At 39.9% G+C, this 8,313-nt stretch overlaps 1 protein-coding gene and 1 long non-coding RNA gene across 7 annotated transcripts in view; one reads left to right on the forward strand and one right to left on the reverse strand.

Moving 5' to 3' along the window:
• The window catches only part of LOC134547496 (Y+L amino acid transporter 2-like), a 28,333-nt gene extending 23,939 nt beyond the window's left edge, over positions 1-4,394 (reverse strand). The window contains exons 1-3 of one of the 6 annotated variants that reach the window (XM_063391556.1): positions 3,898-4,038; positions 3,699-3,785; positions 2,222-2,296 (exon numbers count right to left, since the gene is read on the reverse strand). The gene's annotated coding sequence lies outside the window, so the exon portion shown is untranslated. Of the gene's footprint in view, positions 1-2,221; positions 2,297-2,886; positions 3,019-3,698; positions 3,786-3,897 lie in introns of those variants that run through there. The other 5 variants (XM_063391549.1, XM_063391557.1, XM_063391571.1 and 2 more) reach the window with 5 other exon arrangements.
• Positions 2,855-8,117, forward strand: LOC134547521 (uncharacterized). The gene is made up of 2 exons (XR_010079510.1): positions 2,855-2,993; positions 3,883-8,117. It is a non-coding gene; the product is annotated as an uncharacterized LOC134547521 (long non-coding RNA).
• Positions 8,118-8,313: the final 196 nt, after the last annotated feature.

The following is an 8,313-nucleotide window of genomic DNA, read 5'->3' on the forward strand; positions in this document are numbered from 1 at the left end:
CAAATAAGTCCACAAATAGGTATGGCCTGAGAATCAAAGGGTTTCCATAACCAGGATGTGCAACTTCACTGTAATTAATTTGTATCACCTGAAAGCAGAAAGTTTTGAACAAAATATTTAAACAGCTTCTGCTTGTCCTTCTCCACCAAGACAACATCAGAATTTCCAGCAGCTTTAGCAATGCACTGATTGCATTCAGTGCCATCACAATGTTGGAGCAGTTACTGATTTCTTTATTCAGGACTATGTCTTCCTTAAATAAACAAGATTTACTGAGTCATGACTCATGCTTGCTCTCAGCAAAGTATTCATGCTATTAAGAAAATCAATGGAATATAGGAAATAGTCTCCTGTACAGATCTCCCCATACAATAGCAAAAGAATAATTTTTGTCAAGTGTATAAAGAATTTACTGCAGTTACATTCCAGGCAGTGATGAAAACTTTGAGGATATGTCCAGTGTCTGTTGTCTAACTCTTTATCTCATTTATAGCTTCTGCTATTTTTCCCCTACTGAACCTGGTCAATAGTCCTGTCCTACTGTTGTCACTCTCACTTCATCCTCATGCCTCCATGTCCTCTTTCTGGGACCATTACTGTTGCTTCTGCCTCAAATTGGTGTGCCAAGAACCTTAAGATGAGATGTTTACATATTCAAGAATGCTTCAACAGCTCTTCTTCATCATTTGGACATTCAGGTCACATTTTGAGGGTGCATATAATCCAACTGAGAGAGCTTATTGGGGACAACCATCAGAACTATAATAAGGTGATTTCTTACAGGGGTGTCCATTTTCAGTTGTAAAATTCCATATCATAATAGATGAAAAATATTTACAGTGAAGTTTCTAGCAATCAGAGTGGCTTCCTGAGATCAGAAAGTTTTAATTTATGAAGTAATTAAAAACCAGTCGTTCTTTGCATCCTACTTTAATGTGGTTTGGTACTGTGATGACAAAACTTTATGGCAGCAAAAATATCAGTACAGGTATTTTAGTAGCCCTAGAGCATGAAGTCTGAAGAGCAAAGAATAAAAGCTTTCTGATGCTAAGGAAGGTCCCTGCTGTCTTGGTCCCACGGACTGGGACAAGCAGAAAGAGCTATTGGTTTCTGGAATCAATGTGCCAATGTGCCTCAGAGGCTGCAGCAGCTGAATGACACTTGCCTCTGCCTTGTGTTAGCAAGTGAGCTCTGTTAAACAACTTCAGAACCTATTTTCATGCAGGTCTTCCTTTTTCTTAGGGACTCTCTCAATAAATGGAGGGAAATTTTCCTCTCAGGGAAAGCACAATGCCTTGAGATCCCAGACAGCCATAATGGCCCTAAATCCTTTGCAGCTTCATGTTTGAGCAACATTTCTGTTGCTCTTTGCATATACAGCTTTACCTCCCAGCTGTATGTGCAAAGACAAACAGAAGGGACCTTGGATACTGACATCTGAGAAATTAAAGAAAACAGCAGCACCACATATAGGTAATTCAATAGCTCGTTTCTTACTTATTCCACTCCCAAAAGTCAGACAGAAAAGTGAAGAAAGAAGGGACAAGTTGATAGCAGTTGAAAACTAGAGCTGAAATCAAACACAGCTCTTCCATAAATTACTACAGGGCTGGTTTGGCAGGGCAGGATTTTCTCAGACACTTCCCATTCTTCTGGGGTCTAAATTTCATGAATGATTTCTTCCTTAAGGAGATAATTCACCTTTGCCAAATGATTCAGCAAGGCTTGGTCGGGGAAGTGCTTATGTACTTCCATAGGAACCTACAGACTTATGAACCTTACAAACTGCTCCATAGTCTTCCAGAGGGACTGAAGTGCCTCTATTTGTTAGAGCATTTAGCAATTCTCATCTTTTAATTCAAGAAATATTAGTAAATAATAAGGTCTCAGAGATCAATTGTTGCCTTCAGCAGATTCCCTTGGAAGCTGAGGGCATTCAGAAAGACAATTCGTATGAAAGATGTTGGAACATGCTGGACGTCAGATTTACACCTTGTTTCTTGGTGTTTTCTTTTGATGAATTTTGTCTACCTCCACAAAATTTCTCAATAGTGAAAGTGTGCTACACCACCAATGAACCAGGCAAAGTCAAACCAGCTAAGAAAACTGATAAACTCCCAATATTTTCTAGTTTCAGTCAGAAAATTAGTAAGATTAAGGATAACATTTAAAATTCAAATCTAGCACATTTTAATTACATGTGTATTAGAAATCAATATACCTGTAGAAAGCTACTGTAAAAGTCATAACCAATCTCTTATTTTCTCCAAGTCCATTCTGGGTAATTTTCTTCTGCCTGTAGAATATTGACCAAAACTTAAAAAAACTCAAACATATACATTTATATTAATCGTTATTGGAACCTGAAATCAAATCAGCAAGCAGTTTTCAACATGACCAAAAATGTGTAGTTCAAACTTCAAAACACCACTACTGAGTATGAGCGTCAACAGGTCTCAAAGGGAGTATTCATGGCAGATTGTACTGTTGGACATTTCTCAATGAGGAAAGCAAACAAAACAAGATTATGCAGTATGAGGAAAGAGCATAAAATAAAATACTCTCAGAAATTATAATACCAAAAACTCAAACAACAGAAACAAAAAATCCACTTTGATCTCATTTGAAGCAAACATTTCTCACTCAATAGGAGACAAGCATATTTCCTTTTGGTTTTCAAATTCTATGTTTCTAAAAATAATTAATGAGTTATTGCTTCATGTGCTCCAAATACATTACTATGGTCATAGACTGGCTCTCCCACAGGAGGGCCTTGCTCCGCCCCAGCACTCCATTCCCACCCCAAAGCAAATCACAGAGATTTGAGAGAAAAGCTACTGTAGCCCAAATCTAAGGAGGTATTAAAAAGAGGATTTAGCAGCTTACCAGAGGGTAGGTGATACCCGTGTTTCCTTTAGCAGAAAGGTTGCTGTAATAGAACAGGGCCTCTCAGGCTGCTGCTCTAAATAAACACCTCTGTTTCACCAGGATGGGTAAGTTAACACCCACATGAATAGCCTCTTCTCTCACTCTCTGTTTAGCCTTGCCTTACTTGCTATTTTTATTACAGTGGCATGGATATTAAACTCAATGAGAGCTTTCAACAAGGATCTCAGACTATTCTGGAATGTAGTTTCTCCAAACAGCCTCAACTGAGGTCATTAGTAGGCAGAATCAGGCAACTGCTACTCTCTATTCCTAAGAAAGTTGTGATAGAAATAAAACAAAAGGAAAGCTGGCCAGGCAGGGGGGAATCCTTTATCCATGTGTCCCTGAAACCACAAATAACTAATGCAGTCTAATTCCGTCTTGCTGATTTAGAAAGCCACAATGGGAATTTTACTAACACTACACAATGTTTAATCTGGTGGCATAAATCAGAAAGTGTTCTGAGAGGGTAGACTAGCAAAGAGTTGTAGTTAACTGAAAATTATAGGTATTATTTAATTTCAAACAACTGAATATTTTTCTGTTTTATTTATTTTCCAAATTTTCTTCTATGTTTAATCTACCCATTGTTAAATGTTAATCAACTCAATTGTTTTTCTTATCTGCAGAATTATAGATCTGTGTCTTTAATAATAATTTATGACATGATACATGAGACACAAAACAGGCTGATCTGGTGTTAAGATCTAATTTTAATTCAAAAAGCTGTAAAAAAATCTAAGATAAAAACAAGCAAAGAAATTATTTACCCAGGGTATTCACTTAGTCTTCTGAAATAATACGTTGTCCTATGACGTCCTTTAGCAAAGCCAGTATGGTATACAGCATAATGTCTACTGAAACAAGTAAACATCCAGAAAATAAAATCTTCTCGGCAGAGCAAAAAGTTAATGAATGCAAGAGCACTGACTTGGAATTTTTGTTTTCTGTGAGGAACGATGTACTCACGTGAAGTACAAAGGGCATCTGGAAGGAGCTGATCCAGCAGGTCAAGAGTCTTGTCACTAGAGCTGAGGCACCAGATAACAGCACTTCATCAGACTTGACCACGAATCCACACAGGAAAGTAAAATATTTGAATCCAAGCACAGATATCCCTTCAGAACGCTTGAGCAGTCCAACTAGAAAACAAGCAGGAGCAGAGATTCATGCTGCACGTTCCATTCTGTAACCCACGGTGACCAAAAGGAATAATAAAAACAACACAAATCTTTCTTTTGTAAGCCAATGCTCCTCCTATTTCTTCATTTGTAAGTTACATCTTGTATAAACATGCTTTTTATGATAGACTGAGACAGGTATACGGTTAATGTTTACACAGAAATGGCTGCGCTTTTTAAAAACCCTATTCAAAGCAAGCGTAGGACAAATTCTTTGAATAAACAACTTTCAAGCTGTTCCATCTATGAAGGATGAGAGCTCTCTAAGTATGCCTGAAAAGATTGCACAACTCCAGCTGCCTGTGAATTTGTAGCTACGTACTTTTAATGTAGCAAGAAGCATTTTGGCAACAGAAATGTTTTGCAGGGATGTTTTTCCTTGTTGGACAAACAGAGAGACTGAGCACGATGTTCCTTAATCAGGGCCTCTGTCATCTTAAATTATTTTTCTTCTGCCAGGGTAATGTAAACCAATTATAGCCTAAAGCCCAGAATGCATATTTTCAAGAATGCCTAATTACTTTCACTCTGAAATTTGAACTCGAGTTTGTCCTGTTTCTGATTTGGGGCACCGAACTGGTTTTCCGATTGTGTGTTTTACTGAGGGACTCTGCTATCAGACCTCCTTTATATTGTCCATCTATGTTGCTCCTGAGCCAGCCTCAGCCCTTTGTTTCAAGTCTGCATGTTGGAACATGAAACAGGATCTTTTCTTCATTAATGTTTCCCATATTTCTATTGGTCTGACCCTAATGGTTACACAGTACTGGACATTTGCCATAGATTTACAGGAACAGCACATAAATCAACCTTAGGCAACTATAAAGCATGCACTGGGCATGAAAAGGATTTTCCTTGAACATTTATTCTGTAAACACTAAATCTAGTTCCTTTGCCAAGGAAGATTGCACTTAATCTTGCATTTTAAGTAAGCAAGATGGATAATGTAAAGAAGTGGATGTTATTGCCTTTGTAACAAGCTTTTCTTACTAATTTTTACAGTATTCCAGGATTTGATAAGAATGTTTGCAGTGAGGCTTCTCCTGTACCTACTTACTGTTCACAGTAATTCTTCTGTGTGTCTTAGTTACATATAAACACACATTTCCTTCTTGGACAGCAAAGTAAGGCATGCGTGCCTGAATGAACCTGTGGCATTTTCTGGTTTCTTGCCCATACTTCCATTACTGCTCAGGAAGGCTTTTCATACTCTGCACTGGAAACAAGACTACTTCAATTATTTCCAGAGCCCTCTTCATTCATACCATTGCTCAGCTGCAGCAAGAGCTCAGTGGTGCCCCTGCCAAGTCCTCTGCTTCCTCCTGTTCCTTAACCCTGCCCTCTGTGCCTCAGCCAGCACAGGCCCCTACAGTCCTCATCCACAACAGATGCACTCACAGTGAACCCTGATTGAAAACACACTACCAAACACCCTCTACCCATTATCTGCAAGACCCTGAATGACAAAGGCCACCATTTGTGTCATCTTGGTAAAATCAGATCTTTACTTACTTCACCATGAAGTTGATGCAGGACAGAACATAGCTCCCAGACCAATAAACATTATTTCAACCACGTTAACTTCAGGTATGGAGCAGAACACAAGGAGCAGCCACTACTAAGTGACAAGGTGCTAAAATGCCATACAAAATCTAATGCAAACAAACACAAAATAATATGTGTAGTCCTATGCTTCTATTTTCCCCGTGTACATGTAAAAAGACATTTCCACATGCACATTTTGAAAGGCTTTCAGTGAGCTGTTACAGCTCACAGAAAAGCTTTTACTGTCAGTCTGAAACATCAGCAGCATTTCCCTTTGGAGTGAAAAAGAAAAATCTGTTAGGAATTGCACTGAAGAAGTGAGTACAAAATACTGTTTAAACAACTGTAAAACAACAGCAGTGTCAGACTGTGGCTCATATTGACTCTCATGTCTGTCACCTCCTCACACCTTTCACTCTGCATGGCCAAGCACACAACCTCCACCTCTCTTCCCCCATGCCAACCCCAAATCACTCTCTTTACGTCCTTGTCTGTATCTCTCAGGCCCCAGCTGTGGCTGCCCCTTCCCCTCTTTCACTCAAGGAAATCTGTGTGTGCCTAGCACATTGGAGAGGGCGGGTTGATGTTGTCCAGAGTGGTAGCGTCTGATGCCCTGCAAACATTCAAGGTCATACTGGACAGGTCTCTGAGCAACCTGATCTAGCTGAAGATCCCTGACCACGGTAGAAGGGCTGGACTAGCTGACCCTTAGCAGTCCCTTCTCCCTGAACTATTCTCTGATTGTACTCCATCATGGACAGAGGCTCAGGATCCAAGGAAAGAGGAGGGAGAGCGGCCCGAGTTTTCATATTGAATGGACTCAGGGTTTCACTGGAGGGCTGGGCTTTGGCTGGAATGTTCATGGCCTTACACACGTGGGCATATTCAGAGCTGGGGGTAGAAAACTACTTTTTCTGCAGCTGTGCCACGTCAGGGTGATGGCACATGAAGAGGAGCAGTCCACAGTGACTGCAGCACTGCAACAGCACCATGCCTGAATGTGGCTCCATAGGGCCACATTTACCATGGTAATTAGGGGAAACCAAGTTAGTTCTGTACTGACAGGCAAGAGTTAGCAGGGAGAATTTGAAAGCTGCAGGATGCTCTTTTCCCTCACATAGCTGTCTTACAGTGGGTCCTCAGGAAAGCTCCTAACGATGAATTTTGGACACACATTGAAGAAACCTTACTTTGCTACCTTGCAAGACACAAATCTTATTTTAAGCACCAACAATAATGAACAATTGTGGCTTAAAATGTGATGTGCAGTGAAGCACAGAGTTCTGGCACCAGCTTTCCTCAGACCTCTTGCTGCTAGACATCATTAGGTCTGCTCTAGGAAAAGCACAGAGATTCATGGCACCATAGTTCTGGTTTCAGCTATCTAACTTTAATTTTACAGCCTCCAGAGAGAAGCAGGATAAAAAGCAAATACCGTTTATGTCAAAAACTTACATTATTCGAAACAATTTTAAACCCCTCCTATCCAATAAACTATACATTGTATTCTTGTGATTCAGTTCATAAAATCATAAAGATACTGAAAAAAGTAAGCTGTTGGCAACTAGTATGACCACACTGAAACGTGAATCATTGAAATGGGGCAGATCTCATATGTCCATAGGTTTTGAAACAGCTATCACCTAGGATTTTTCATTTATCTGCTCTTTTTTCTATGGTAATTTAGGTATATTTCACCATTCTTGTATGTGGAGTTTGGACTTCCCCAAATTTTAGCCTGAGCAGAAATTGTAATTATTTATCAGTGCTTGCAAAAATAATCTGCCTGTGCTGTGTTTTGACAAACTAAAACAAGTAATTTTTTTACTAGTTTTGAAGTTGCCTAGGTAAAGTCACTAAGGTTTTGTGAAACAAATTGAAAAAACCACCACCTACCTTTCCCTCTCAGGTGGCCCCATCTGTGCCTCAACATGTCCCCATCCTCAGAAAAAGCTGGCAGCAGAGATGTGATCTGGAGAAGGTTAAGGCAGGTCACAGCAGAAGAGACCCCTGCACGTTACTTCAGGCATGGCAAGGCAGAGCACGATTGATCTTTGTACAGACCCAACTACTGTTCGTTATCTAAACACCAAAAATAAAATTGAGCTAAAAGTTTGATCTAGCAACATGACACGAGAAGTATTTATGGCAAATGACAAAGGTAAGGGGTGGTGAGACAGCAGGTGACAAAGGCAAGGCAGATGACCAAGGAAATGTTCAAGAGTTATTACCTGAGGATGCCCTTACATATGTTCTTTCTGGATCTCATCCTACTATGATTTCAAGAATAGCTGAAGTGGTTATAACCACACAATGTAAAATGCTGTAACTGCAGCCTTTCTACTGTATCACTTCTGAGCAGAACAAAGAGGACAAGCACAATGTCCTCCTTGCCCCTGGGCTCCTCTTTAGACTAACATTCTTCTTATGCAGTGGTCTGAGGCACTTGCTCTGGCAACAAAATGGGGAAAAATAACCAAAACAAAACAATAAAAAATCCTGTAAAATCACAATGTAAACTTCCTCTACCACTCCTCTCCAGCATGCACGTCAGCATGGCTTAAGGAAGAAAGTTTACTATACACACAGCAGAACGGCCCTGGAAAAGAGCACCTAGATTTTTTTTACCCTCCTCTGTGAGAAAGAGCAGATGAAAGGA

This window comes from Prinia subflava, chromosome 1 (genome assembly GCF_021018805.1).
Source record: "Prinia subflava isolate CZ2003 ecotype Zambia chromosome 1, Cam_Psub_1.2, whole genome shotgun sequence".
Lineage (NCBI taxonomy): Eukaryota > Metazoa > Chordata > Aves > Passeriformes > Cisticolidae > Prinia > Prinia subflava.